Genomic DNA, 14,259 nt, shown 5'->3' on the forward strand with positions numbered 1-14,259 from the left:
AAAGACCAGAGATGGGATGCAGAGGAATTTTAAGACAGGAAATAGGTTTTGTGTGTGCGTGACACTTGATCACTGATGTCATAATAAAGGAAATTATTTTACATTGTATAAGAAATAAAACCAAATTCATTTGTACCAATATCTTATTTCCTCATTTTCTCCATTTCAACTATCTATAATTTGTCTTGGCTATTATCCACACTTCAATTATGGTTATTTCCCTTTCTCTTATATGCAAATAAGTGTCTCTCGGTATTACATATCCTAATTCTGGTTTTTATTTTTCATTTCCACTTGTATTTCTGCCCTTTCATTTTCTTGTATTTCTTATACAGAAGAGTTTTTTACTTCTCTTAAATTCAAACTTTTTCACTGTAACAAGATTCAAGCGTATGACCCCCTCATTATGTCTTCTGGTCTAGACATGTCTAGGCTAGAAAAACTTATTATTTTATAATAAATTACTTTCCCTTTATTTCTCCTTTATATTAGGCTTAGGTTATTATATTGATTTTTTGGAATTCTATGTGGGATAATTTATATTATCTATGCCTTTCATTTCAGGATGATAAGGGAAGCATTATAAAACATTAGTTACGAAAATGGGACACTGAATCTGAGGTTGAGAACCACTGCTCTACACCATACCTTCATCCACCATAGGACAGCAAGCTTCATGGCCTGGCTATCCTATCATAGGAGGATGGGTTAGCCTCTCTACACCTTGGCACACTCTGTGATCTCAAATTAGTAAGCTTGGTTCTTCACACACTACAGAAATTTAGATAATCATCTCTAGCCCAAGCCTGGTTTCAAGAGTTAAAAAGCCAGGAAACTTCTTTCTCATCCCAGGGCAGTAAGCCTCAAAGCTTACCTTCTAACATAGATGATAAACTCATGACTTAAAGGCCAAATTAAAATTGGTATTTTAATGATTGCTAACTATAAATGTTTTAAGCAGGGTAGAAGGTAACATAGTCATGTTTGGGTTTTATAAACTACAACTGATAGTGTAGATAATGGACTGTGAGAGGCTCATGTACTGACTCAAGAGAAACATAAAACCCTTTCTGGTTTTCTCTGAAATCTAGTGAAGACATGGCTGATATTCCCCTATGTTCCCCCAGGGGACAAGGTATCATTATATTCATCCTTTGTCACTAAGAGTCATCTGGGACCTTAAGGGATTAACAGCATAAAATAGTATAATTTACAAAGACATGAAACATACAATTGGGGAGTGGCTTAGTGATTTTAAGAATCTTATTTATTTATTTATTTATTTATTTATTTATTTATTTTGAGAGAACAAGAACAAGGGAGAGGGGCAGAGGAAGAGAGAGAGAGGATCTTAAGCAAGCTCCATGCCCAGCAGGGAGCCCGAGGGCTCAAAGCAGGGCTCAGTCCAGGATCATGACCTGAGCCCATATCAAGATTCTGACAACCGACTGAACCACCTGGGCACCCCGAATCTAATTCCTTTATATTCTAACTTTATGTACTGACCATCTCCAAGCCGCATAGGTACTTAGCTGTGGACTGGGTCTCTACAGTTTCTAGCTAATAAAGGCAGGCAGGTCTTAGAATTGGAGTGCAGTTGCTGCTGCATGAACTGGAAAATATGGAGGCTTTATGCATTCTTGCTTTCTCAATCTGAATCCTCCCATTTTATGATAAATATATAATTTGACAAAGTTGAATTAGGCCCAATCTCAAGACATCACCTATAATTATCACATAGTATTACAGCAATAAGAGTCTCATTGGTGAGATGTGAATTATTTAATGAACATCATATTATAGATCCAACCACCAATATGGTTATTGTCATTCCAGATCAGAGAGGAGGAAAGAGTCATCAACTGACTCACATTATTTATATCTACCTCCTGTAGATATAAACTGTATGGGATGGAATACCTACATCAAGATGGCCAAGGAAAAGATTCCTGAGAAGGATCATATTCTTTGCATGGGAAACATTCAATAAGAAAAAATACATCTGTTCCTATTGGTAATAAACAAAGAGAAGAACCAAGGATGTATTTCTTTGTCCCTTTCAGACAGAAGATTCTGTGATTCATTAAGGATTATAACTAAAATAAAACAATTTAGGGTTTTGGGGGTCATTTGCTGGCTGATTACTTGATTGCAATTTTTAGTTTACTCTGTTTATCTTGGTAATACATGCTTCCTGTTTCTTCTTGTTTCACCAGTAATTAATAAAATGGAGAATCTTTTTTTAATGTGTATTTATTTATTTGGAGGCTGGGGAGGGGCAAAGAGAAATGGAGAGAGAGAATCCCAAGTAGGCTCTGAGCTGTCAGTACAGAGCCCTACACAGGGCTTGATCCCACGATCCTGAGATCGTGACCTGAGTCAATGTTAAGAGCTAAACACTCAGTGGATTGAGCACCCAGGTGCCCCTAAAATGGAGAATCTCTATGAAATATGACTTCTTATTGCACAGATTCAGCAATCCTTTTGCTTACTGTATTAGTTTTCTAAGGCTGCCATGTAAAGTAACCACAGAGTGGTTTAAACAAAAGATATTTATTGTCTCCTATTTCTGGAGGCTACACGTACAAGATCAAGGTGTCGGCAGGACCACACTTCCTCTGAAGACATGAGGAAAGGATCTGTTCCAGGCCTCTCTCCTAATTTCTGATAGTTCTTTGTCTTGTGAAAGCCTAACAATGTTCACATGATGCTCTCCTCGTGTACCCGTATCTGTGCCCAAATTTCCCCTTTGTGTAAGGACACAAGTTCTACTGGAGCAGGGATCAACGCTATTCCAGTATGACTTCATCTTAACCAATCACTCTGCAACAACCCTATGTCCAAATAAGGCCACATTCTGAGGTACTGGGGGTTAGGACTTTAACACATAAATTTGGAGGCGAGAGGATACAATTCAACTCATAGCATTTACCTTCTTGCTTGAAGCAGTAATGCTTTGTCTGTGAAATTATGGTTGTGGGAAAGGAAGTAAAAGAGTGGTTTTGAATAGTGGTGTGGCAACCACGACTTCTAGTTTCAATTTCTAGTCCTCCTGCTCATTTTTCTTCTTGATACTAAGGAAGAAAAATAACAAAAGTCTTGGACAATTGTAAGCGTCCATAAGTCACTGTGAATGTTTTTTTTGTGAGAGACTATATAATAGCAATAGAGATACAGCTACTCATCTTGGAAGAATGTGCAAAATTACCAGCCAAACTTCAAAGTGTCAAGAAATTGCTACTTTTAGATTTGAGCATACAAACACTGCTGACATACACCTCAGCTTCCTGCTGCCATTTTCCTCAAGATTAAGAGTCTTCAAAGCAAACCCCAGACCAAGCAAAATTATGCAGTAAAGGAGAATTGCCTTTTGGCTCTTCCCTTCTCTTCCTTGTCCTGCTTCTTCCCCTTGCACAGCCTGTCTCCCTGTCTCTTTTTTGCCTTTCTTGGCCCAGATCCTCCGGAGTCCTGTAGACACTTTGCCTGAGCCTGCCAACCTTGCTGTTTGGCCCATCCTGCGACTACCTGTCAGGGTTTATTATCATGGCGTTTACCTGCAGAAATCTTCCAGTTCTGGATTTCCTCAGGATCAGTTTCTAAGCTTTGATCTTTGATCATAATTTGCAAAATTAATGAACTTGATCCATGGTAATGTGGTTGTGGGAGACTGATAAAGGATCCTTCCATCCCTTCTAGGTAAATCTGTGTTGGATTAAAAAAAAAAAAAAACAAGAAACAAAAAACTTCTGAAACAATGGCAGATGCCTCTGTTGTATAATTCAGCATAGTGCCTTTCACTGGGATCCCCACACAGGAATAGCTACATCATTTGCAAGGTCCAGTGCAAAATGAAAATGAAGGGGCTTGGAACAAGTGCCCCAAAACAAAGAGGACAAGCAACCCCAAAAGATTATAACTTCCACACCAGTTCACACTCAGTGCCTGTTCAAGAGGGACGGTCCCTCCGATGCACCTGCCAAAGATGCTGGGGTGCCGCCACTCGAGACACCACAAGGACATGCACCTGACTCTGCCCCACCTGCACCTGTACCCAGGCCGCTCCCAGGGGCAGAAGGGAACAAGAGAATGCAGGTTTCCCCCTTTCTGCTGAGGCTGTCTGGTTGCTGGACCAGGCAGAGGATAGTGATGATCTTGGGGCAAGAGTGGGGAGGAAGAGGCAAGGTGGGCCCAGGTCCCAGGGGGCAGAGAGCAGGTAGCCAAGAACCTAGGGGAGGGGGTGGCAGGAGGCACTGCATGTGAACCAAGGCTCCAAAACCCCAGTGAATGCTCCACTGTCCCATCAGACCTCACCTACAAAACACCAATTCAAAGATAAAATTATTGAGTTTCAAAACAGTAGCCACATAGCATTAAGCCCCAAGCACAGTGGCACCCTAGAAAAGGAGGCGATATTTTCATGCACATAGATCTTTGGAGTGATCCTTCAATCCCATGGCGTCATAAGGACACCAAGACATAGCACAAACAGTTTAGGATTTGGAACAAGAAGATCCAGATTTTTGTCCTGAGTTTCTAACTTACTAACTAAATTATGTTATCATTAAACTTTTCAAAAGCATGCTTTTATCATTTATGATGTTATCGTGTAAGGTGGTATCCTATAAGGGTTAAATTAAATAAGTTAGCCTGACAGACGACAAGCCAGCCACCAAAATCCCTTCACTTCATCCTTGGGTACACAGCTAGACTATGTTTCTTGTCTTTCTTGCAGATAGGTGGAGCCATATGACTAAGTTCTCTGCGACAAAATGTGAGCAGAAATGACATATGCCACTGCCAGGCCAGGCCCAGAAACATCTCCCTCAACTACTTCTCTATTCCCTTCCCATTCTATAGGCTGGTTGTAAGTGATGAGGAGGCCCTAGAAATAGGAATTCTTAGCCTGGGGTACATGGAGCCCCAAAGGGTCTATGGATAGAATTCAGAGAGTCTGTGATACAAATGAGAAAAATCTTTAAACCTTTATTTCCACTAACCTCTATTTAAAACACTGCATTTCCTTGCATTATTTTTTTCCTGTCATTAGTAATGAAGGCAACAAGAAAGCACATCACCAGGACCAACATCTGACTCTTTCACCAATAAAAATCAGCAATATTGTCATATTTCATTACAATTGTTGGAGATATCTCAAAATACAGTGTGTGTTCATCACTACTTTGATGTTATAGTAGTTACTAGACTCATGTCTAGATCTTATTATTTAAGGTATTCATAAAAAGTACCTATAATACTATATCACAAATTAGCTCTTTTAAAACTTTAATAACTACATTTCAACATAATTTTCATTATGTAATCGTAAATATTTTATTCTATGCATTTGTAAACATTATTCCAAGAAGGAAGTTTAGAGGCTCAACCAGACTGCCGAAACGGCCCATGACACAAAAAGCCTAAGACCCCGGATTATGCCAAGGTGAAAAAAATCTAGACATAAGAGCCTATTTACTATGTGATCCCATCTACATGTCATTCTGGAAAAGGCAAATTTATAGGGACAGAAATCAGTGGGGGGAGGAAAGGAGACTGACTGCAAAGGGCTACATGGGTACTTTTTGGAGAGCTGGTGATGTTCTAGATCTCAAAGCCGATGACGGCCATACAGCTGTATATGTTCATAGAAAACTATTTGAACTATACACCTAAAAAGGGAGAATTTCAGGGGCACCTGGGTGGCTGAGTCGGTTAAGCATCTGACTCTTGATCTCAGCTCAGGTCTTGATCTCAGGGTCATGAGTTCAAAGCCTGTATTGGGCTCTGTGCTGGATGTGAAGCCTACTTTAAAAAAAAAAAAAAAAAAAAAAAGGACGCGGGGGTAGAATTTCACTATATGTTAAATTACATCTAAATAAACCTGACTTAAAAAAACAAAAACAAAAACACTGCTAGGGGAGAACAGAATCACAGATGAAAGGAGTCTCTCGGACAACGTGGAGGAGAGTCACACGCTGACCTCAACAGCGGCCCAGGGCTATTAGAGGCGAGAGGAATAAACTTCTGTTGCACTGAGTCCAGGCTCGAGTCCATTTGTCACCACAGTTTAGATTACTTTAACATATGTATTAAAAATATTTTGGAAAGTGTAAAACATAATACAGAATACATTATTAATGCCACTGCTTTCCTCTACATCGTGCTGGTGGTGGTCATGGCGTTTGGGTTTCTTTTGTGTTTTGGTTTTGGCTAGCCAAAGGCTCACCATAAAACGACTCACCAAAGCAAAAATAAAACTCCTAATTCTTCATCAACCCCAGTAGGGGAAAAAAAAAAAAAAACCACAACCCACATTCCTTGCTTAGCCATTGCTATGGGCTAAATTGGGTCCCCTTAAAATGCATATGTTCAAGCCCTCACCTCCATACCTCAGAAGGTGACTGTATTTGGAGACAGGGTCTTCGAAGAGGTAATTATGTTAAACTGAGGTCATTAGGGTGGACCCTAATTCAACATGACTGGTTTCCATATAAGAAGAGGAAATTTGGACACAAATATATACACAGAGAAAAAAAACTACGTGAAGACCTTCTTAGGAAGAAGGCAGCCATCTACGCACCAAAGAGAAAGGCCTCAGAAGGAGCCAACCCTGCTGACACCTTGACTTGGACTTGCAGCCTCCACAACTGTGAGAAAATAAATTTCTGTCATTTAAGCCAGCTAGTCTGTCATTCTTTGTTATGGCAGCCATGGCAAGACTAATACAGCCATAATTATTTTTCAACGATATATTTCAGGCTAAAATCATAGCATCATAGGGGTGAAATGTGCCCAAGCATCCATTATCCAATCCAGCCCTACCATTTTATGGATGGTAATAGTAATGAGCAGTATTGAGCGCCTACTGTGTGCAGACACTGTGAGGAGTGTATATATATATATATTCTAATGTCGATACCTTGCCCTTCATATTTGTTAGTTGTTATTATCCCCATTTTTGCAGATTCCCAAAGCCAGTTAGTACCAGAAACTGGGATTCAAACCCAGGTCTGTTTGGCACCAAAGTCATGAACTCTTAAACGCTACACGGAAGGAGTTAAGCAATTTGCCTCAAGTTAACAACTGAGTCACAGCAGGACTAGAGCTGGAATGGAGGTCACTTCATCCCCAAACCAGTATCCTGCCTCAACGACCATAAAGACATTCATTAATGACAATTTGAAATACAAAGTTTTGGGGTACCTGGGTGGCTCAGTCGGTTAAGTGACTTCAGCCCAGGTCATGATCTCACGGTTCATGGGTTCCAGCCCCACATCGGACTCTGTGCTGACAGCTCAGAGCCTGCCTCATATTCTGTTGTTTCCCTCTCTCTCTGCCCCTCCCCCACTCACGTTCTCTCTCTCTCTCTCTCTCTCTCTCTCTCTCTCTCTCTCTCTCTCAAAAATAAAAACATTAAAAAAAAAGAAATACAAAGTTTTATAGAGGTAGTGCACTGGTGCATGGTTGTCTGGCAAAGGTCTGAGACCCCCTGGAACTCATTCTTGTCTTGTGCTCTACAGATATTTTATAAAGCAGAAAATGTATGAGTCTTCTGGACTAGGAGTATCTGTGAGAGTGGCCAGATACTGATCACAGGGAAGAGAAGGGAAAGAGTTTCACGCTGATAAGGTTTAGGGTTTGGAGAGGAAAATTCAAAGAGCAGGAGTTTAGCACATGAGAAACAGAAGTATTCACCCTACATACAGATTCATAAACTGGCATACACCCTCCATGCTTTTATGGACAACCTGCACAAAAGTAGGAAATGATAGGATTTGGAAGGTTTTCTTTTGAAGGAATTGTGGGGTTTTTTCCCTCTCATACCTATACAGCATTAAACTGAACTCTTACTTTATATTCGAGTTTGTTCCTGCGTCCTCATTAAAATCAGTTTTAAAATTTCATTTTAAAACCCCTAAATAAAACCTACCGCTCACCTCTATGGTGTGAAATGGAACGTGTTAATTGTACGCACGAAACTATTTTTTTGCAGTGTTAGGAGAAGTTGCCTCTTCTAAGCTACATTTATTTACTTATTTATGTATTTAAGTTTATTTTTATTTATTTTGAGAGAGAGAGAGCAAGTGGGGGAGGGGCAGAGAGAGAGGGAGACAGAATCCCAAACAGGATCCTAAGATGTCAGTGAGGAGCCCAAGAGGGGGCGGTGCTCAAATTCACAAACCCAGAGACCATGACCCCAGCCAAAATCAAAAGCTGGAGGCTTAACTGACTGAGCCACCCAGGTGGCCCCTAAGCTGCATTTACATAAGTATACCCTATATCAGTGATTCCCAAAGTGTGATCCCCGGGGAAGCAGCACTAGCACCACATGGGATGAGGACTTGTTAGAAATGCAACATCCAAGCCCCAGACTGAATGAGAAACTCTGCAATCTGGGTTTTAGTAAGCCCTCCAGATGATTCTGATGCACACCTATCTATGTTTTAGCTCTGCTCTATAACAAATATTTGCTTCAATTTTGAAAGAGTCTTTAAATACTGAGTCCAAAATCTTTAATAAGTAAAATGATTTAAAGGGGAAGGTTGTGAGAATGACCCAAGCCAATTATTAAATCATCTTCTGCCAAAGATTCAATACCACCTATTGAAGTGATTCTTGTATTTTGGTCTTTTGGGTACCTTTCAATACCAAGAGTCTGTGAGCATTGAGAGAGAACAATCCTAACTGAGCAATTATGTAATTACAAATAATTGGCACTTTAATTTTTTTCAAAGTTTTGACCTTATATTCTGTTTTTAAAAAGTGCCATTTCTATGAAAATAATCGTTTTGAAGCATAACCTATTCCATTTAGCATTTTGAAATCGAAATAAGTAATATGCCAACAGGTTAACAGTAGTTAGTTCTGGGCAGAAGAATTATAAATGTATTTTATTCTTGTCCTTATATTTTAGTTTTAATATTTTTTCTTTAAAATATTAAGATAAGGGGCGCCAGGGTGGCTAAGTCAGTTAAGCCTCTGACTCTTGACAGGTACAAATTTTTTTCTTTAATAAATTGACATAGAAAGCATTTTCAATGAACAGGATTGAACAGAGACTTTTTTTCCCATTGTTTTTCATCTTTTCCTTCTAACAAGTCACAGATGGACTGACTACATCACATGGAAATTAGGAAATATTCTAGGGAAGCAGTCCGGAAAGATTTATTTTAATTGTAACAGGGTTTTTTAAGATGGCAAAATGTTGTGTTTTTTTTTAACATTTATTTATTTTTGAGACAGGGAGAGACAGAGCATGAATGGGAGAGGGTCAGAGAGAGAGGGAGACACAGAATCTGAAACAGGCTCCAGGCTCTGAGCTGTCAGCACAGAGCAGGGCTCGAACTCACCGACCGCGAGATCATGACCTGAGCTGAAGCTGGACGCTCAACCGACTGAGCCACCCAGGCGCCCCAAAATGTTTTTTACACTAAGTAAAGGATATGCTTTGGAATATATAGAGGACTCTTTTTATAATACATGGAGGCATTGTATGTAACCCCTCATCATACTTAATGGTCCTCAGTTCCATGGGCTTTTGATGGCAGTTTGGTTGATTAGCAGTTACGCTCTAATGAGAAGGGAGCCATACTTTAGTTACTTACTCTTGCAGCAACTGAGATTGAAATTCTTTTATCTTCCTCACTTTGATTCTTCACGATGTGTTTTCCTTAACATAGATCTATTGTTTCCATTTTTAAATGTTTTTCATTTAGATTTCCTTTAGGTACTTCCTGTGAATTTTATGGGGCTCCATTCTTATTATTGCAGCAGTTGTCATTTCTGAAATCAATGAAGCACAACCTTTTACAGGGTTGACTTGTACCAATCTAGTGAGCTAGAAGGAAGTTTGGCATTTCATTTCTCGACAATCTCCTACCCAAATAATGACTCTGTAATGTTGTTAGACTAACTTTTTGAAACCTTAAATATGGCCTCTTTTCTTATGTTCATTTTTGTCATTTCCCATATACAGTGCTATTTATTGTCTTTGCACTGTGGTTTAGTTAGCATCAAAAGCCCTGGATTAAGTCCAATTTCCGCCATTTACTGATTCTATGAATCACTTAACTGCTTTGAACTCCACTTTTTTCAGCTGTAAAATGTAAGTACTATTAACTACATCACAGAGGCTATAAAAAAGAAATAATATTATATAAAAAGAAATGATATCATAGTGAGACCATAAAATTTTAGAGTAATTACTTTTATTGTTCTCTCTCCTGACGCAAGTGCCCCAGGTAGCATGAAGTAACTAAAGAAGGGAATGCAAAAAGTGTAATTCAAAGAATTACAATTTGTCTTCAGAATTGAGCCTAGAACTTGTCCTTGTCACAGTCTGTCTGCCACATACACACCTTTCCCCTACATACTCCTTATCTTTTTTTTCAGCTCACAATCTTTTTCCAGATGGCTTGGTTGGGGAGGTTTTACACTAGGCCTAGGAGGAGTTTCTGTCCTGAAAGAGTTTCCAGAGTGGGGTGGTTGGAGGCTAGTGGTTAAAAAAAAAAAAAAAAAAAAAAAATCCTAGAAGGAAACAAAATCTGACCTAGCACTTGAACCATCTGTCCAACCTATATAGTTTCCCTCCAGAAACCATTGGTACATTCTTCTGTCAAACCATTTTGGGGATAAACAGGGATAAAGACAGCTGGATGGCTATGCAGGTGTGCATTTAGGTATACATAGGGTCACTTGGTTTCACGGGGATAAATGGAGTATTGGAAGTCAGTCAGTTAAGGAAGATGGACTATGTGAAATGGATGAAAGGCACAGTTCCAGAGCCACCTTTTGGAGTTTGACAAGTCAGACAGGTGTACAGGGAGAGCTGAGTCTTAGGGTAACTAGAGAGGGGAACAGAAGCCATAGTTCTAGGTCACCAATATTTGATACGTAACATCAACAAGGTGGTTGGTGGTAAGTACAAATATACTAGGGATTGCAATTTAGTGGTTAGTTTCTCTTACTTCACTGCATTTTTGGCTTTGCTAATTACAATCTTTGTCCAGTAGAGGATATTTCATCTACCCCCTATTCTCTCTTTTTTTTTTAAGTTTGATAGTTCCCAGAATTAAAAAAATTATTTGTACTAACCATAATTAATAATAATGGAAAATAGCATTTCATCAAAACTACAGATGGATTCTGTGTACCTAATATAAGAACAAGAAAACTCTTAGGACACTAAATGACTCAGCGTAGTCACTGCAGACATGGTCCTTCAATTTAACCACCTATTTGCAGAAGATGATAATATTTGTTTTATAAGGATATTATGATAATGAACGGGGCTAATGTTTATAAAGCATAGAAAATACTGCAGTTTAATTAATTTTGATGTATTTTTCCATGATGTGTGTATGTGTTGTGTAAAACTCCTTTAAAAAAAATGGCAATATCTACTTTGGCCCAAAAGACAAGAGATTAGAGTACTTCATTTTAACTTAAAAGAAAGCATTACTACCATCTATTTTATTTTTTTATGCTCGTCTAATTATAACTTTATACTTTTTTAGTTTTTATTTAAATTCCAGTTAGTCAGGGGCACCTGGGTGACTCGGTTGGGGGACCAACTTCGGCTCAGGTCATGATCTTGCGGTTCAAGCCCCACATCGGGCTCCGTGCTGACAGCTTGGAGTCTGGAGCCTGCTTCGAATTCTGTGTCTCCCTCTCTCTCTGCCCCTTCCCCATTCGCACTCTGTCTCTGTCTTTCAAAAATGAATAAATGTTAAAAAAAATTTTTTAATAAAATAAAATAAACAAATTCCAGTTAGTCAACAAATAGTGCAATATCAGTTTCAGATGCACAATCCAGTGACTCAATACTTACATACACCACCCCATGCTCATCACAACGGCATTCCTCAGTCCCCATCACCTATCGCTCATCATTTATTCTAAGAACCACAAAGGATTTTAGGTTGTTCAGAGACCAGAGGAGCTACTTTATTTGTTCTTTGATTAGGCACCAATGACAGCAACAGAGACAAATTCATTCTTCGACTCAAGAAAAATTTATTGAGGGGTGCCTGGGTGGCTCTGTCAGTTAGACGTCTGACTTCGCCTCAGGTCATGATCTCATGATTTGTGGGTTCGAGCCCCTCATCGGGCTCTGTGCTGACAGCTCAGAGCCTAGAGCCTGCTTCGGATTCTGTGTCTCCCTCTCTCTCTGCCCTTCCCCCACTCGCTCGCGCTCTCTCTCTCTCTCTCTCAAAAATAAACATTTAAAAAAAAATTTTTAAAGAAAAATTTATTGAGCATCTATGATGTGCTACACTGGGCTCTAGAGATTCAATTTTATTAGTAAGACATGATTCCTGTCCTCACTATAGATACAGTCTATTTAAGAAACTCTGTCTCATTACAGGGGCACCCGGGTGGCTCAACTGGTTGAGCTTTTGACTTCAGCTCAGGTCATGATATCACAATTCACGGGTTTGAGCCCCGCATCAGGCCCTGTGCTGACAGCTCAGAGCCTCGAGCCTGCTTCAGATTCTGTGTCTCTTCCTCTCTCTCTGTCCCTCCCCACTCGCACTGTCTCTCTCTTTCTCAAAAATAAACACTAAAAAAATTAAAAAAAAAGAAATTCTCTCTCATTTCAAAACAATGAAAAAGGAAAATATAATCATGCATTTTAAAACTTTGTGGTCTATACAACAGAGATATAATTTGCTCATAGAGAATAATTCTGTCCATCTGCCAATGTTACTCTAAAAAACATGTCATACTTCCAGGTCTAGACATTCCTAAATATAAAATGTTTCAAACTAAAAAAAAAAAAAATTGTGAATTTTTTAAAAAGAGAATATATGTGAAGTACAACAAAGATTATTTAAATAGGTTATAAGTAATAATGTTGATCTAAATATCAACTTTAACCTAATTGAACTAAAACCAAAGGATCCTCAAAGAGAAAGTTTTGCCACTGATAAACAATCATTTCATAAAAATCAGTCATTAAAAAGTAGTCGTTTGGGGGGCATCGCTGATGTCTAGCGATACCAAGTAAATAATAACGAGGTAGGTAATAAAGCTTTTATCTCCTTTAACTTGGCTGTCTGAAGATAATTGCTCCCCCCTTCTATGCAGACTCATCTGTCAATGAAATCTTCCCAGGAGAAGATACTGCCACTCTATGGACAGGGACATCCAGCCACATTGCTCACTAATTGGTCCACACCTAGGAGCTCTCAGCAGCATACTGCAGAAGATGTAGTCAATTTTGTGTTATCATAAACAATCGTCAGCACCAACGTTACAATATATTATCTAGGACATAGGAGTAATTTAGGAAACACAATAGCATCACCTTTGCCAATCCTGTACTTCATACACAAAATTATTTTTTGTTTATTTATTTATTTATCTAAAGAGAGAGAGGGCATGCACACACGCAGGGGAGGGGCAGAGAGGGAGAGGGAGAGAGAGAATCCCAAGCAGGCTCTGTGCCCTCAGCAGGGAGCCTGACAGACATCTCGATCTCACAAACCAAACTGTGAAATCATGACCTGAGCCAAAAATCAAGAGTCAGACACTTAACCGACTGAGCCACCCAGGCCTCCACAAAACAATTTCAATAGGAGGATAGACCTACGTGAGTGAGCCTTCCATCAGACAGAAGCCTTCAAAATCACAGCCAGCTCTAGCGATGCTAAGGCTACTAAATTTACCACAATATGGCAAAAAAAGAAAAAAAAATCACAAAATCACCATCATTAATCAACGAAGATTTCTTCAGCGTCTATGGTGAGTTAAACATAACGCATGATGCTAGGGATACACAGAGAAAGAAAACACAATACCTGACCTCAGAGGGCTTATGAATCATTTAGAAAGAGAACATACACATGGCAAGTGAAACAAAACACAAGGAATCCTGAGGGAAACTACAGCACTGATGAGCATTGGGTCTTAAAGGGGGAAACCAGCTTTTAACAAAGGTCCATTATACATGTGAGCCAGTTCTTCATAGCTACATGCTTAATCTGGGTTTTAAGAAAATAGACTCTATCCTACGGAAATAATCCAAAAGTTAAGCAAAAATCTAGGCACAAAATATTGGAAAAACATTTCTAGTGACCATGAATAACTGGAAACACTCTAAACACTTAATAGGAAAGAACTTTGATCCAACTATACAGAAAAATTATATGTAGCCGTTAAAGGAGATATTGACAAATCATTTTAAGTACAGGAAAATGCTAACTCCAATAAACTAGCATAGTAACTAAAAAGAAGGCTAGAAACCATAGATGCATTAGG

The 14,259-nt window shown here is 39.1% G+C and overlaps 1 long non-coding RNA gene across 1 annotated transcript; it reads right to left on the minus strand.

The window, feature by feature from the left end:
* Positions 1-1,361: 1,361 nt before the first annotated feature.
* Positions 1,362-10,566, minus strand: LOC123384018. Its single transcript, XR_006594512.1, has 3 exons — positions 9,603-10,566; positions 3,555-3,702; positions 1,362-3,074 (listed from the first exon to the last, which is right to left on the minus strand). It is a non-coding gene; the product is annotated as an uncharacterized LOC123384018 (long non-coding RNA).
* Positions 10,567-14,259: the final 3,693 nt, after the last annotated feature.

The sequence above is a fragment of the Felis catus genome, chromosome A2 (assembly GCF_018350175.1).
Source record: "Felis catus isolate Fca126 chromosome A2, F.catus_Fca126_mat1.0, whole genome shotgun sequence".
Lineage (NCBI taxonomy): Eukaryota > Metazoa > Chordata > Mammalia > Carnivora > Felidae > Felis > Felis catus.